Below are 18,053 nucleotides of genomic sequence, written 5' to 3' on the forward strand. Positions count from 1 at the left end.
ACTAATATATTATATAATTTATCTCTTTTGACCGAATCATATGCTTTTTTGAAATCAATGAATAGCTGATGGACATTTTGATTATATTCCCACTTTTTTTCAAGTGTCTGTCTGATGTGAAAAATTTGATCTGTAGTTGATCTGTTACGTTTAAATCCACATTGATAATCACCTATAATTTCATTAGCATATGTTAGATAATATCTTATATGTTGTTGGGAGTAGAGAAATTCCACGGTAATTATTGCAGTTCATTTTATCACCTTTTTTAAAAACAGGAACAATTATGGATTCTTTCCACTGTTGAGGGATTTCTTCTTTATTTCATATTAAACAAATTAATTTATGAATTTGACATATTAATGAATTTCCACCATATTTATTTAACTCAGCTGGTATTAAATCAATGCCAGGTGCTTTGTTATTCTTTAGCCTTTTAATAGCATCTTTAACTTCAGTCAAGTTAGGTTCTGGAACTAAAGGTTCTGCTGTGTGGACTTCATTTACTTCTGATTTATCTCCTACATGAACATTTAAAAGGTCATTAAAGTAGTTCTTCCATCTATTTAGAATATCGCTTGGGTCAGCTAGAAAATCACCGTCTTTATCTTTTATCAAGTTTACTTTAGGTTGCCACCCCTTTCTAAACTCATTTACACCTTTATATAAATCTCTGATAATTTTATTTTTGCTGTTTGTTTCAATTTCGTTAATTTTGCTTTTCAAGTAATCTCTTTTTTTACTTCTAAACGTGCAGTTAACTTCTCGCTTTATTCTATTATAATTGTTTAGATTTGTATCATCAGAGTTATTTAACCACCTAAGTCTAGCCTGATTTCTTATTTCTATTAGATTATGACATTCATCATCAAACCATAGCTTACTTTTTCTCGGTTTATGGTATCCTATACTTTCTTTAGCTGCTGATTCAATTGCATTACGTATGTGCTCCCAATTCTTATTTACATCTGTTTCATTTATATTTTCATCATCATTTAAATCCTGCAAAACATCAAATCTATTTGACAGTTTAATTTGGTAATCTTTCTTAATTCTTTTATCAGTAAACTTTCCTGTATCAAATTTTAGAACTTTTAGATTTTGTTGCTTATGATTTATCACTGAGAGTCTTTCTCTTAACTTAGCAATTACTAAATAATGGTCACTGGCACAGTCAGCACCTCTATGTGTACGAACGTCAATTATACTAGTATGCCTTCTCTTATCAATGAGAATATGATCTATCTGATTATGAGTTTTACCATCTGGAGAAGACCAGGTATATTTATGGATATCTTTATGTTTAAAAGTGGTACTTTTCACAATTAAATTCTTTGAGGTTGCAAAAGTAATCAATCTTATACCATTATCATTACTTAATTCATGAAGACTTTCTTTACCAATCGTGGGTTTAAATGTCTCTTCTTTGCCAATCTGTGCATTACAGTCACCTAACAGAATTTTCATATCATACTGAGAAAATTTATCAAAGACCTGTTCTAACTCTGTATAAAAATCATCTTTAGTATTATCATCTTTATCTTCCGTTGGAGCATGTATGTTTATTAAAATAATTTTACACCACCTACCCTGTGAAACTGCATATGATATCCTATCATTAATAAATTCTACTGTTTTAAGAGCCGACATAATTCTATTATTTATGAAAAAGCCTGTTCCAAAATTATGATTTTCAGTACCACCATAGAAAAAAGTATAATTTTTAGTTTTACAATTCCCTTCTCCTGGCCACCTAACTTCCTGGACAGTTACTACATCTAATTTATACTTAACTATCTCATTAACTGTACACTGAAATGCACCAGGCCGGTAAAGGCTCAGAACATTCCAGGTGCCTAATTTAATATCCTTATTCCTAACGTAGATCTTATCCTTAGTCCAGGGACCTCCCAAAGTAGTCCCCACCCGGAGATCCGAACGGGGGACTATTTTACCTCCGGAATATTTTACCTTGGGAACATCCATGGCCTTATATTGCTGTTTCTTGACATTTTTTTTACAGTGCAGAGTTGTCAGCTCTACGCCTAACCCCCAATATGAATGCAGGAACTACTACACAAGACAAACACAAACACATTAGACAGCACAATTACTACACAAGACGAACACAAACACATTAGACAGCGCAACTACTACACAAGACATACACAAACACATCACAACTATAACACAATATAAACACAAACATACCACAACTACTACACAATATAAACATAAACAAACTACACACCACAACTACTACACAAGACAAGCACAAACAAATTAGACAGCACAACTACTACGCAAGACAAAACAAACATACTAGACAGTACAACTACTACACAAACATACTAGACAGCACAATTACAACACAAGACACATACATACACATCACCGATACTACACAAGACAAACAGAAACACATTAAACATAGGACATAATATCGTATATAGACAAAAAATGGAATTATACCTATAAAAAATAAGTAGCATTGTGCCTTTAATTTACTACATTTAACCAATCAATGTGCTAGCTTTAAGATTTTTTCGAAAATATGGACAATGTAACATGGTATTTCATTCAAATAGACACCATCTATTACACATTCATCCAAACTATTTTCGGGGGTTTACGAACGATTTTAGGGGTGGTCTTGAGTGATGGGCACCCCTGTTTAGGGAATAAGGGCAGATCAAGTATAGTGTTCTGTAAAGCTAAGAAAAAGTTACTTTCGGTAGACACACTGTCGTAATTAAATACTTTGTGGGAATTACGATATGGTTTGAGGGCGCGAATGATGTTTTTTTTGGGGGGGCACATGATATAATCTGGGGGAACGCATGACATGATTTTTGGGGCGAATGGCCATTGGCTTTGAGGGTGGTGGGCACCTGTGCTCTCCATGAAGGAAATAATATTCTGCAGTTTTGTCTTCATACTTAGGATTTTCACTATTTACAAAACTTCACACACACAATAATGTAATTCTTAAGAAACAAAGTGAAAATATCTTAACCACAGTTCAATACAATTTTAGATTTCAAAATATTTAAGTTTTTTCAAATCTCACTACAGGTATATGTAACAATGTAAATTCACTATACTCTAAAAAAGTAGCACACATTCTTGACAACAAGCATAATTTCTTGGCATATTGGTTTGATTTCTTGACTTTCTTGACTGTATGCACGTTAAACTGGGAGATATGCAATATACCTCAAAACGTGTAAAATTATTTAACGTTAAATTCGTATATCGTTTCTAATATTGTATCGCCGACATTTGTTACTTCCATTTTGCTAATAAATCTCTGAATATTGGTGACAATGGTTCTACATTGGCATGTAATGTGAATTGGACACTATCCATTGTCCAGTGCTTTTAAATATACTTATTCTAAATCTACATTCCGAGAGAGCACCTCTTCTCTCATCTTTAGGTGAACACATTTATTTGGGCAGTGGTAGGATCGAACCTATGAGGAGAGGGGGTGCCGGGAAGTAGTTGGTGAGAGCAACGGATTTGTAGTAAAATCGCAGGTCTGTAGTAGGTTCGATCCCCACCCCCTGCAAAAGAAATCCTTTCACTTCAAGACAAGAGAAGAGTTGCTCTCTCTAAATGTAGTGTTAGAATAAGTATAGTTTAAAGCAGTGGACAATGGATAATATGCAATTATTTGGTTTTCAACAGGAATAACATGGTGAGATAATAATACAGATGTTATTTGTTGGTGAAGATCCAACTGTAAATGAGTTAATAAAAAAAAACCTGTAAAATATGAGGAAAGCCCAAGATTTATGTAACCAAGATAAATGAGCAAATTATGACTTAAGCATATTCTGTCGTTTCTTGCAAAACCAGGATGACGAGAAAGTAATTTTACTTAGCTATATACACTGGAAAAAAAAGTGTAATTATATCAATGCCCGAGCATTATTTTTTGGCTAAAGAAGCGCTGTTCTCAAGAATACTAACGGTGCTACGATAAATAGAATGAAAACCCTGTACATTTTGAACGGTTAGCGAAGGTGAAGGATACTGCATAGGTTAAAGGTGATTGAAATATCAGACGGAGTATGCAAGTTGTGCATTCACGAAATAACCAGTATTTACTTCATTTCTGGGGTGTAAGGGGTACCTTCCACGTAGGCGCCCAAAGTCAACCTCACTTCCACGTAGTGCACCCTGGACTAAAGACTAACGAGGCTCTGGCGACTGGCCCCATGACCAGTATAATTTTGTTTGTATTGTCCTTTTCTTTTGTCATTATGTGTGCTGAGGCCCCTTTACAGCCTCAGCTTTTAACAGAAGTCAGAACATTTTAATTTTTTTAGTTATGCAACGTTAGAGTTGTTCTTTGTAATGATAAGGGGCTGGCCCCCGTATCATGTGACGGGAGCAAAATAGCCTAAGTGCTGACGCTCCCAAAATTTTAATTTCAATTCAATTCAATTACTTCATTTCTATTGTGTACACGTGTTTATAAAATTAATAGGGAACCACTGAGATTAAGAACGCTGTATCAATGCCATTGTTTTTAAAGTTGTTGATTTCGATTCGTTTTTGATATATCAGAAGATAAATGTAAAATGTATTTTGACATGGTCAGAACAAGAAATGAATGAATGGATTAAGAAGTTGGAAATGAGTTTTATCAAATTATTTAAGATGAAATAATACTTTAACGAGTTAAAGTGTGCTCTTTTAATTCTTTCAATGTAAGTTATATAACATTGTGGAAACCCAGTTGAGCGCTGAGGACTTGAAATTCAATTTTAAAATTGTGCAAAAGTTTGCTCATCCTTTGCGTACGTATGGACTATATAAGGGGCGTACAATTAGTTCGTGCCCTGGCCCACTTCACGTTGGGTCTGATGGACCAAATTCTGTAGTATGACTCCTGTATCCTTTCGTTGTATGTGTTGCAAGCATCAAGCATGTAATTAATATAATTTTTGTGTTACGGGTGTAAACATAACAGAAGGTGAGGCTATATTGGAAAATGTAGCCTTCAGAGTTGTAAACTGTGATTAAGTATCTACGGTTGAAAGGTCTATCACCTCAAGAAGTCCACAATGATATGTTGCGGACATTGGGGAATAAAGCACCTTCATATTATAAGGTAAAGAAGGAGCATAGGGAATTCAGCTGCGGTCGTGAGTCATGTGAAAATTAACAACGTACCGGAAGACCATCAACAGCCATTACACAGGAAACTATCGATCGTGTGAAACAACTAATCCACACTGAGATGAGATTCACCACTAGGACAGTTTTTGATATTGTTGGCATATCAAATGGTAGCATTCATACCATTTTAACTAACCATTTGAGATTAAGAAAAGTAAGCGGAAAGCTCTCAGGGGAGCGTTCTGCTCTTGCACGACAATGCTCCCAGTCACAAGGCAGGTGTAACAACAGCGGCTATCCAATTCTGTGGTTTCAAAAGCTTGCGACGTCCGCCTTATTCCCCAGATCTGGACCCGGGGGACTACTACCTGTTTCCTAAACTAAAGGAAGAGCTGCGTGATAAGAAATTACACAATGATTCTGATGTCATGATCTTTTGGAGGGGTGGTTACAGGAGCAAGACAGAACATTTTATACTAGAAAAACGATGGCCTAAGTGTCTGTCACTCGGATGGAACTATGTCGAAAAGTGATGGAAGAATTTTCCCGATACCACTACCGGAATTGTATTGTATGCCCCACGTATATTTAGTGTAAAGTACAGTTGCAAAGTAAAATATAAAGCGATCAAGTTGATTTTCGGGAAAGGGTAAACAGGGTTGTCATCAGTCGGGTAAGAAAGCTCCGCGGCCTTCGAAGTTTACTCACTACAGGAAAAATATTAGTAGTAAACTTGTCATTATTGGTATCAAATGAAATATAATTTGATACTTTAATTTTTCAATATTATCATTTTCACGATAATACAGCGTCAAAAAGGTAAACATAAAAATTTACATTTTTTTACTATTTGTCTTAAAATTACTCAAATATCACTGGAAATATTAAAAACATCAAGAGAACCAAATTTGCAGAATGTAATGCAGACACCGATACTAAAAAAAATAACGTCCCGATATGCTCACTGGTTTCAGAGATATGCACGTTTTCCAGAACCATTGCATATTGAAGTTTAGGGGTGCGTAGTGGGGGAGCACGGAACTTTTGGTAAAATGTACTACATCTTACGATGGTCTAACAATACACCAAAATTCAGGCCATCAAATCCAAGAGACCAGGTTTGCTGTCGTCCAGGGTGGCGTTGTTGCATGATAATGCACATCCGCATACGGCCAATGTTGTCCGGGACCTGTTACACAGATTTCGGTGGGAAACAGTACAGCACCCACTTCATATCCCGCACTTGTTTCTGTGCGATTATGCCATCTTCGGTGAGCTGAAACGGGCACTGCGCGGTCGCCGGTTCAACTCGAATGCTGAGGTGAAGGATGCAGTGAGTGATTGGTTGTTACAGCAACCACCCACCTTCTACAGGGCTGCCATTGACCTTCTGCCAGTACCAAGACGATGGGACAAATGCTTCAAGCCCTACGGGGATTACATTTAAGGTGGGCACATAGTTTCATAGTTATATAGGGTGGCTGACCCATATATATATATATATATATATATATATATATACACACACATATATATATACATACATACATATACATACACGTACGTATGCATGTACATGTATATGTATGTATGCATGTATATAAATAATAAATATCCTTTACGGAACTGCACAAAAATGAACAATGGATTAATATATTTCTAGCTCCGTATTTCCAAGTCCATTACATGATTGATTGAGTTGGTGTTTTAAAGTCCACTTTATGCACAGTAAGGCTAATCGGGACTGGACCTACAGTTAAATGTGGGATACGAACCACTATGTGCCTCCACCGGGTATCGAACCCGGGACCCCTTGATTACAAGGCGACGACGATACCACTGCGCCATCGGGGAGGCCCAAGTCCATTACACAAACGCAGTGGGTTATTCTATCTGCTAAAATTTAACCATACTACACTCTGTCCGAGCTACGTCTGGAGCAGGCGAACGAAAACAAGTCTCTGCGCAAGTAGTGACGCGAGACGACTCCTTCAATGCAGACGTGAGAGGAACGGGATTGCGTGGAGGGTTGAAAGCGACTGCAGTTACTAGCCTTCCCTTCAGCGTGTACTGCATTGCTCTGCCCACTCGGTTTCCCCCTTTTTCTGCCGCCATTCGTGTCCTTGCTCCAGACATAACTGGGACAGGGTATACAGTTCGAACTATCACGATGTGTGTTTTAAGTTCACTTTATCCACAGACAGGTTATCGGGATTGGACCTGTGGTTTAAAGTGGGATCCGAACCACTAGAAGCATCCACAGGGGATTGAACCCGGAACGCCTTCATTACAATGCGGCAGCGTTTCCACTACGCCATCGGACAGACCTAGTTCAAAAAGCGGAATGTGCTAATTATTATGTGAAATCTATATCCCACATCAGCCTGACAATACACACCATATTCATAATTTGTTCAGCGATAGGAAAACATTGAAATCTTACCTTGCAGCTGATGGATGTTTTACGATGATGACTTCAAAGGTAGCTTCTGCAACCTGAAACAAAAGATTATCATATTACGCTACGAACTGGCATTACAAATTAAATTACAAATTGCAAGTCAAAAATTATTTACTTTACATGTAAAATGTTGCTTACCTGAGAACTTGATTCACTGCTGATTCAAATTAACCAACGCTAATGTTTCCTAGCATTGGAATAACAATGTAAGGTATGGCAACGTTTCTTTCTTGTCAAGACGGAAAGCACAAACGACAAAGGGTCTATCGCAAAATACTTACAAACATTTAATATTTATTATTATGATAATACAAAAACAAAGTTTCATCAATGTTACATAACATCACTGAAAAGTAAAGTGTTGAAATCTAATGGCTGACGATGTTCAAGAAATGTTTTAAGGTATCCATAAATTATTTTTACTAATAATTTAACTTTTAACCAATATAGGAGCAAAATATTTAACCAATCTTCTCAAGCAGTTTTTTTACAAATATTCAAAATGATAAATTTTATTCATAGTGTCAAATTATGCTGTAAGGATTTTACAGTTGTATATTTTGTTTATTAGACTAATATTTTGAATCTTCCAGCAGAAAAGTCTACTAATTTGGTTTCTAAAAATAAAAATAAAGTTTTAAAAAGGCACTACAGAAAATAATTTTATCTGTTAGCATCCTGGAGATGAGATTAAATATTCTTATGACATTTATACTATTGATGAATTCTTTGAAGATAAATCCTAACACTACATAAATCAAGGTAGAAATTTTTACGCTCATTTGTGAAGAATCATCCGAAAGTTACTCTTGGACGTGAAATTTCATTTTAGCAACCATACTTGTGTTTGTTCAATCTTGATACCGTCATTCCGTTATTACTGAACGTTTCTCTTTAAAACTTCTCTTCCTTGTCTGTATATATTTGAGTCTTATTTTTTTTAAGTTGTGGGTTTATATATTTTGATTATATGTTACTTATTAAATCTATTAAATCTAGTACTATGAAGGAGACAACTTCTTCTCTTCAACTGTGGATATGAAAAGATTGGTTGGTTGGTTGGTTTGGTGTTTTAAGTCCAATTTATGCACAGTAAGACTAATTGGAACTGGACCTACAGTTTAATGTGGGATCCGAACCACTATGTGTCTCCACCGGGCTTCGCTTTCGAACCCTGGACGCCTTGATTACAGGGCGACGACGCTAATGAATAATAAAGGAGAAAAGTTTTTAGATTTCAATACATTGTGGACAGAGAAGGAGAACTTGAAAGAATGGGAATGCAGGTGCGACGGACAATTTCATTGCTGAGTCATGAAAAGGTCCCGGATTTGATACCCGGGGGAGGCATATAGTGGTTCGGACCTTACTTTAAACTGTAGGTCCAGTCCAGATTAGCTTTACTGTGCACAAAGTGGACTTAAAACACCAATTCAATCAATCATTTTTTTTCTTTTTGCGGAGCGTCTATATGGTATTTCAAAATTAACAGTTCTTGTATTGCGGCAAGTCATTTTTATAGAAACCACTTTTTCGCGCTATTATTAGTTTATGTGGGCTTTTGACCATCAAAAAATTCAATGTTGATGCTTTGTCAGTTTCTGAAAAATATTTTTTTGCAATATGGACTTAGAGCCTTGGTGGTCTAGTTGGTAGGGCGTATGCTTTACGAGAATTCTCTTAACCTTTACCTCACTTTAAGTACTGCTGAAACCCCTGAGAAAAATCTTGCGGGCGGCCTTGGTGCAAGCCCCAATTTCTCAGGAGCAAATTTTCTTCTCCTTCTTCTGTTTTGGCAAATACGGGCTAAGAAAGCCATGAATCCAACTAAGATAAGTTATGAAATGTGATCTTAGAAGATTTAATTGAAGAGCTCGGGTGTAAAACATGGTAAGTGACATTTTGGTCATTTTGGAGTTACAATGTGCAAGTGCATCGTAAATGGAGTCGAATCGTACTCGAAGTGTTTCGTTTCGTCAACAGATGGCAGAGCTAAACGCGTTTTAAGTTGTGGTATCTACCAGTTGTTCCATGTAAAATATGGTAAGTAGCAAAGATGGCAGCGAAACGGCGATTACTGAGATGCAACGTGTCTCAGAAAGTTTCCGAGTATTTAGGCCACAGCAAAGATGAAAACTACTTAGAAAGTCTATATGATTTTTATTTTTTTTTTAGAAAAGGGAAATATCGATGGTATCCTTGCCCTGTTCCAAGAGGCAAAAAGAAGGGATTGATTGATTGAATTGCTTTATTTTACTTCTCTTCTTGTGCCACTTTTGGCTAATTTGCGAAGATGAGGATGAGTGATGATGTGATGAAATTGATGAATGGACACTCACAAACATCCATGCCCAGGTCAGGATTCGAACCGGGACCCCTGTCGTCGTAGCGCGATGTGCTAACTACTCTGCCACGAGGCCGGCAGAAAGTGTATACGATTCACATAAAGACACGGAATATATACCACCAAAATAGAATGAGGATAATGAAAAGATTACCGATGAAGATGCTAGTATCACTGTTCATGGCCACGTATATTCTATTTCGTGTAAAACGTGGTATCTACTGTAGATACCATTGTTTACATGCAGCAGTGCTCATAATGGCAGTTTCGAAATAAATTTTACTCTCGTACCTTGATGTGAACTGCGATCTAGTAGAGAAGCATATACTTTTCTTCTACTAGATATAAGTAACTGAAGTCACATAGAAATGCGTTTGATTTTCAATTGGATATGCGCATTTAAGGCCATGCTTTATACTTTAAGAATATGTGATATGATCTGAATCGTATCAATTATAAGGAACTGTTTAGTTTTTGTATGAAATATATCTTTCATAAATCTGTAATTACATATTTGTAACATAATAAACTTTCGTATTTATGATATTTGTGACTTTGATGAAAGCAAATTATTTTATTGTTGATATGCAAATATTCGTTCTTCTTGGTTTGAAATTATAACTATTTAATCTATAAGAGCTAAATTTCAGTGAAAACTATTTAAGACGTAACCCCTGTGTACATTTGAAATCATTCTTTACAAATATGTGAAGTTATAGAAAAATAGAACAGAAGCTACAAGGGCATAATTGTTGTCTTCATTGATTTTCTTGATTTTACTTCGCTTTCTGTGCCACTTTTGGCTAATTTTCGAAGATGGGGATGAGTGATGATATGATGAAATTGATGAATAAGCAGTCACACACATCCATGCTCAGCCCGAGATTCGACCCCTGGCTTTGTAGCGCGATGTGCTAACCACTTCAGCACGGGGCAGGCAATTGTTGTCTTGAAGATAGAGATTTAAACCTTGTGTATAAATTTCTTATTGAATCACAAAAATCTAATGTTGCCATTGTAGGCAATTTGCATAGTAAAGTAGATATTATGTGAAGCTGAAAAACCGTTTACATAAAAAAAATCTTTACGAATATTGATCTCCATATAGAGATAAGGGGGTTACTGGATTTAAAACCCGAAAAACATATTGTTGTTTCATATTTTTTCTCCCCTCAATTACTTCATCCTCCCCTCTCCCATTCGCATTGTGAAACTAAGTTTACAAAACATTAAAATAAGGGAAGGAAACGCAATGGAAATGCACTACGAAAAGAGTGCCGGAGTCCCTAGTGGGGTTTCAAATTATATTGCCAACAAGAGAGCATTCATGCAGAAAAGGAGGAGCGAAATTCCACACCGATGGTGGCCGGAGAAATTCTCCGAGCGAAACGACCACAATCAGGAGAAGTGAAGCCAAACTTTACCTTAAGAACCGAGATGAAACGCTGTAAACCTTATCCTCTAGGGTCGGTGAACGACTCTCGGCTGTCGAGCCTCTTTCCCAGAGCAAATCCTCTGTTTGCAGGAGCCGAGCGTTTCCTTGTTGTCAAGGCAACGCCACCATCTGCATTGGAATCGCAAGAATGTTTTTTCCTCAAGCTCTGTTTCCAGGAAACAGCCGTTGCTATAGCTGCAAGGACTAATTCCTCCCTTCGTAAACAACCTGAAGTTATTAGATGAACTTTTCTAATTGGAGGTAATGATTGCGGATTGATGGCTTTGCAGAGATACTGACAGGGTCAGTCGTTGTGTGGTATTTCCTTTCTTCTTGGAGAAATTAGTTTGGTATTGCCACTGCGTAGCTACCTCAGTAACTGCAATTAGTGGGAACGTAGAATGCAGCTGGGTAGCACGGCATGTCAATTTGGACTTAAAAAGTTGGTGTATCACTGATTAGAATCCGTTGCCCTGAGAGCTAAATGCTCTAATATGTAGTAAATTGTTACTCGACTACGAACAGTTTGGTTAACACAGAAATAGTTTACACAGGTCTAATTAGTTCTTTATGCAGTGTGTATGGAAAACGTAGATTCCATCCTTTCATGCAATCGGGTTCTCATTCTTCTTGTGACAGTGTCAAATAATTAAAATAAATTTTAGCTAGGAATTCTCTTTGATATCCACAAAAGATATGAATGACGTACAAGGAGGCAAGAATCAAGAAACTGAATCGAAGAAAGTGGTTGAAATTAGCTGTGCCTAAAACAGGCTTTCTTGAGGAATTCACAATAAATGTGACAGCAGCCTGTTTGCCATTTGTTTCAATTTCCTAAATCTTGGTTGCGTAAAACACACAGAATAAACATGGTGATGAACAATTTGCTTGGTAATACTTGTGCAGTCCACTCTACGTGGAGGGAAATTCAAGCAACTGAATCGACAATGTTGTACTAAGATGCATGACAATCAATCTTCGAAATGTCTTGCTGGGTCTACTGTAGAATACTACAAACTACGATCAAATGATTGATCTGGCCATATACAGGTAATGACGTCAGAGCATACGTCATTTTTCTTCTATAAAATAATACTATAGTATTCAACAATTCAAAACGGTAAAAAAATCGCATTTCAAGTCAAATTGCTGATCAGTCAGATCACGTGGTATAGAAATCAATTATATCGAACAAAGCATTGAGATGCAGATAGTCATTTATTTTTATTCTGTGGCAAAGATAAACTAATGCTGAAAAGTGTAAGATGTGATTACGATCAGAAACGTATATTAATCATAATGAAATGAAATCAAATATTCCGATGAACATCCTTTCCGGTATTTATATAATGGTGATTATATAACGAAAGGAGAAAAGGGCAATGGACAGACACAAATGTATAGTTTGACTAAAGATTTAAGAAACGTGCCAGCAGCAGTACGCCTGTGGTGTTAAATTCGATTCTAAAGCTATGTCTTGTGTTGACGAAATCTGAAATTTAGCTTAATAATATTCTCGTACATGTCTATTTAGTAAGTGTACGTTTTGTGAAAAGAAAACTATGCCTTTATGACTGCACAATTGTTATTTTTGTGGATCAAATTATATTTATAGTATCGAGAAAGTACATCACGTATGTTTCGAGTTTCCGAAACATCTTCCTTTGGGAAGCAATTTATTATCTTCGTTACAGCAAATTTATTTATCTGATTTTGTTGCAGTATCCACTGCTACAACCTTTCGTCACAATTGAATTTGCTGTCTAATTTTTCTGAGTTCGTGTGCGAACGAATTTCAGGCCTTTCGAACACAAACTACATTCAAAAACATGATGGAAGCATTATATTACTTCCACAAGTTAATTCCTAGCAGATGGTTAACTAAAAAATTTCAACGAATATAGATTGTCCGTTTGAGTTCGCTTTGTGTACAGATAGGCTAATCGGGACTGTAAGTTGGATGCAAACCACCCTGTGTCTCCACCGGGTATCGCATGTGGTACCCTTTGATTACAAGGTGATTGATTACCACTATGCCATTGGGGTGATTGATTACCACTATGCCATTGGGGAGGCCTACAGTCACAGCTTCTGATTAGTAACAAACCCATTGACTTTCAATGGAAACTTTACATCCCAGAAGTGGTGTCCGTGGGCGTACAATGTGTCCGCACCTGGAATCCAGTCCTGATGGGAAGATGTGCTAATTTGCATGTCGCTCAACATATATCGCAAGTATTACAAATCGAGACAATGCATTCAAATTAAGCACATTTAGCAAATCTGCCAGTCTCACGATTAATTTGCAAAATAGGTAATGCAATTCGAGAGTCGCGTATCAGGGTTTGCATTTGCGGAAGAATCGTCGTCCCAGTTCTGAAGTTTCCAACGGTTGCAGTAATTACATTTGAATACTGAATTTCTACAACTCTTCTGCTGAATGTTAACAAGCTGCCACTTCATCTGTCACTTCATGTTTAACGCGAGGAGGAGATGAGGCTCTGAAATCTGATTTCAAAAATCTCTGACGCATAACGAAAGAATGGCGATTGAGGCTTGTCTTTTACATTTAAATGTTCCAGTCTCACAAAACTTGCAAATTCTTGGTAAGCACAGATTATTCTATTCTTTATAGGGGGGGTGTATGAGGGGGAAGGGACATATTTTAACAGAACTCTGTAACAAGTTCAGGCCCGTACTCAGGATATTTTTATGGAGGGGAGAGCAATCTCGAATTTGGAATAAAGGTTTTTTTAATTTAGTTTATTTTATTAGCTTTTATGCAGGGCACAAAAACATTGAAGACTCGTGGTGGGGACCTTAATTTAGTAAAGGAATTTATTGGTTATTTTTATATATTTCAAATATTTATAAAGTAGCAAACTGATTATTTTACCAATTGGTTAAAATGTCAAATTGCAAAATTTTTGAAATGGTTTTATTATCTATCTTTGTTTGAATTTTGATTTTCATTAATATGAATCAATTATATTTGCCAGGGTTGTTAAAGGTCCAGGAATTTTAAATACATTCAATTCCGGTCCAGGAGAGAAAATCAGCAATCGCAAATGGATTCTGGACCATAAAGAACCTTTTTATCTGTAAAGTATTTCAATTCGGTCCAGGAACCTTTTTTTTCCTAATCAGTTTAAATAGTGTCCAAGTTTCGTATTGAAATGAAAGAATACGCAACTTGGATCGAATACGGACCTGACGATAAAAAATTATCCACTTGTGAGCATGATAGACTAATCCTGTTGCAGGATGTCTGTAGAATCTAAGGTACAAGGTAGAAATAGGCAAAACGCAAACGCTGCAGCCTCACGTTACCTCATCGACGGCTCCTATTGTCTGCTATATCACCATATAATCCATTGCGTTATGTACAGTAACTCTTCGACAAGGGAGTATTTTAACCTGGCCCACGAGAGAACAACAGCGTTTTGATTTATTCCCTGTGCTACGTTTTCTACAACCGCAGTGTGACATTCCAATGTAAAACGTACTCGCGGACTTTTTTTGAAGGCAACTTTTAATCGGTCAAGCCTGGTCTGTATTTGTAAATAAATCCAATCCCGGACTGGGAGAGAAAATCAGTAAACGTAAATGAGTTCTAGACAGTGTATAACCTTTCCATATTTAAATCATTCCAATTCGGTCCAGGAACCTTTTTTCCGGATCAATTTAATTACTGTCCAGGAACATTTTTTCCGAGTGAATTTAAATTCGGTATTTGCTTCATTATAGTTTTACTTTTATTGTGCATATATTGTTATTGATGTAGATCTGTACATCTCTTGTGTGTGTGAGACAGAGAGAGAGAGAGAGAGAGAGAGAGAGAGAGAGATAGAGAGAGAGGAGAAATCAATTTTTTGTTACGCTTTTCTAAAGCATTGTAAAGAACAATCATTCTCCACATAAGGGATTTCTTGACAATGTCACAATGTCAAATTAAAAAAAAAAGGTTTGATGATTGTGTCGCGTCTTATTGTTGGGAACGCGTAATTTAAATTGTGAGATCCGAAGAGGAGAGCGAAGTTCCCCATTATATATTTTCCAGAGCAGCAGCAGGTCGCAGACTGTCCTTCGATCGTCAAGCCTGTGTATTCTGAGCTCCTCTATTAGATTACTGTACGAATGAAATCTGGGATAAGTAATTACAAGTTTATACTTCATATAACGTAACATTTTCGATTGTACTCGCTCTATTTTTGTAGTCTGCACTATACTGTCAGTGTTCCATACAACAGACTGAATTCAAGTTTTGAGCAAACTAATAAGTAATATAATATCATAAGTGTTTGGGTGTATGGAAATTTTCTGCCCATTCTAATAATGAACCCGGTAAGTTTATAAGCGTCGCTTATTACTTTGTTAATATGGTGAGTGAAAGTTAGCATAGAGTCAAAATTTATTCCTAGCTCCTTTGCCTTTTCAGGTTTTTTTCTAGATTAGTATTATTATGTTTATATTGACATTTTAAGACCGTTCTTTGTTTAGAATAAGTAACGGAAAAGCATTTTGCTGCATTCAGAGGAAGGCCGTTGCACAAGCACCACGCACTCAATCTATTTATGTCTTGTTGTAGACACACACAGTCTTCAATATTTTTTATTCTTTGAAAGAATTTCAGGTCGTCTGCAAATAACAGTTTCCTAGAATTAATCAAATGTTCTGGTAAGTCGTTGATTAATAGAAGAAAGAGAAGAGGTCCTATGCTGGACCCTTGAGGTACTCCGGAACGTACAAAAAATTCGCTGGATCTGTGGCCTTTATACGAAACATATTGTTTTCTATTCATTAAATATAACGTCATAAGTTTCCTGAGAGGAAGGGAAAAGTTGAAAGTGCCCAATTTACTTAGTAGTACATAATGATCTACAGTGTCAAAGGCTTTGGAAAAATCCGTGTATATTACATCCACCTGCCCCCATCATCTAGCACCGTGCTTATATAATGCAGTTTCTCGCCAAGGTTTGTTTCTATTGAGCAGTTGGGCAGAAAGCCATGCTGGAATTCAGAAAAAGTTTCTTTGACATGGTTACATATGTGACAATATAAGATTTGCTCAAATATTTTAGCAGGGGCAGATAAAAGAGCTATAGGACGATGGTTTTGTATGTTTCTGTTCTCCGAGGATTTCGGTACTGGACATACAGCAGTAAGTTTCCACCGTTCGGGAAACTGCATAGAAGATAAAATCGCATTGTGGATAATAAAGAGTGGAATTTTAAAAATGTCCACACATCCTTTGAAGATGCAGGATGGGATTTTGACTGGCCTCGCCGACTTCTGTGGCTTTAATTTTTTTTTTTTTTTTACAGCTGCTTCAATTTCAGACACACTGATCATCTGAATGTTGAGTGAATCTAACGTATTGCACTCTGTGTGCCCCGCCATGATTTCGAGGTTGTACTTTGCCGTATTGTTTGCGTACACAGATTGAAAGTATTTCGCAAATTCATCAACGACGGTATTCAGGTTTAGTATGGGTTCATTGTTTGAAGAATCTGAAAACTGTTTATTTTGACTGTTGCGATTTATGTACGACCAGAAAAGTGACGGGTCACTTTGAATATTGCTTTCGATGCCGGACAAGTAATTATTATGGGCGGTCGATATTTCTTTTTTGATTGCTTTTCTGAGTTCATTAAATTTGTTGGCATGGTGAACTGGGTTACCTACGCTTTGTTTCCATTTTTGGTGGTGGTGAGCATTTGCTTTTATTTTTTTAATTATATTGGCGGTAAATCAGAATGGAAATTTAGGAGGGGTTAGGCGCCTTTAGGGGATACACGCGTCAAATGCTTCGTATATTATGTTGTAAAACATATCTGTCATTTCGTTTACGTTATTACAGACTTTTAGTGTATTCCAGTCAACGACCGATAGTTTGTTGTATAGTTTGTTAAAGTCAGCTTTTGTTTAAATCGTACGAGAGGTTGTTCGGTGGATTGTTACTCTGTGTTCTTTTTGTGTGCTTTATTTCAATTACGAGACAAGGATGATGCTTATCCTCAGGCACGAGTGGCTGAGTTTCTCGTGTCAACTCCATGCCAAAAACGTTCGTTAGCGTAAGATCGAGAGTTTTACCCTTACTATTTTGATTGTTATTTATGCTGCGTAATTAAAAAAAGCACATATGATTATATAAGTCGCGACATACAGGAGGGGCATTAACGAGATTGTATTCGTTGCTTGTTATGCAAGGGATATTGCAATCCCCTACGAGGAGAATGTCATGTGCGGGTTTACAATGACTTTCAAGAAAATTATAAAATAAGTTGCAAGACTTACGACGGTAATGCAGTTTAGTTGCATTTTTTAATTTAATACGTCACAATTTTTATATTGAAACGTGGAGAGTAAAATTCTAGAATTGATTGATTGGTTTTATTTTACTTCTCCTTTCAGCCACTTTCCCTAATCGCAAAGGCAAGGATGAATGATGATTAAATGAGAAGGATGAAGGAACAGTCAGAAACAGTAAGAGACGACACAACACGAGCCCCACGGGGGATTATACTGTCTGCGAGTCCAGACGCCAGAGCCTCGCTAGTATGCAAAATGTAGTCTCCGGTGTACCACGCCGAAGAGATGATGACATTTGGGTGTCTTTAGAAAAGGTCTCCCCTTACATCTCTGAAGTACCAGAAGCAGTTATATTCGTGGATTGATTTTCA

General features: G+C 36.7%; 1 long non-coding RNA gene across 1 annotated transcript in view; it reads right to left on the reverse strand.

Annotated features, from left to right (window-relative positions):
- The window catches only part of LOC145985488 (uncharacterized), a 372,905-nt gene that overhangs the window by 188,203 nt on the left and 166,649 nt on the right, over positions 1–18,053 (reverse strand). Inside the window, exon 3 of the long non-coding RNA XR_014441425.1 lies at positions 7,574–7,626. This is a non-coding gene — a long non-coding RNA (uncharacterized LOC145985488). The remainder of the gene's footprint in view (positions 1–7,573; positions 7,627–18,053) is intronic.

This window comes from Lepisma saccharinum, chromosome 3, assembly GCF_977018435.1.
Source record: "Lepisma saccharinum chromosome 3, izLepSacc3.1, whole genome shotgun sequence".
In the NCBI taxonomy this organism is placed as follows: Eukaryota; Metazoa; Arthropoda; class Insecta; order Zygentoma; family Lepismatidae; genus Lepisma; species Lepisma saccharinum.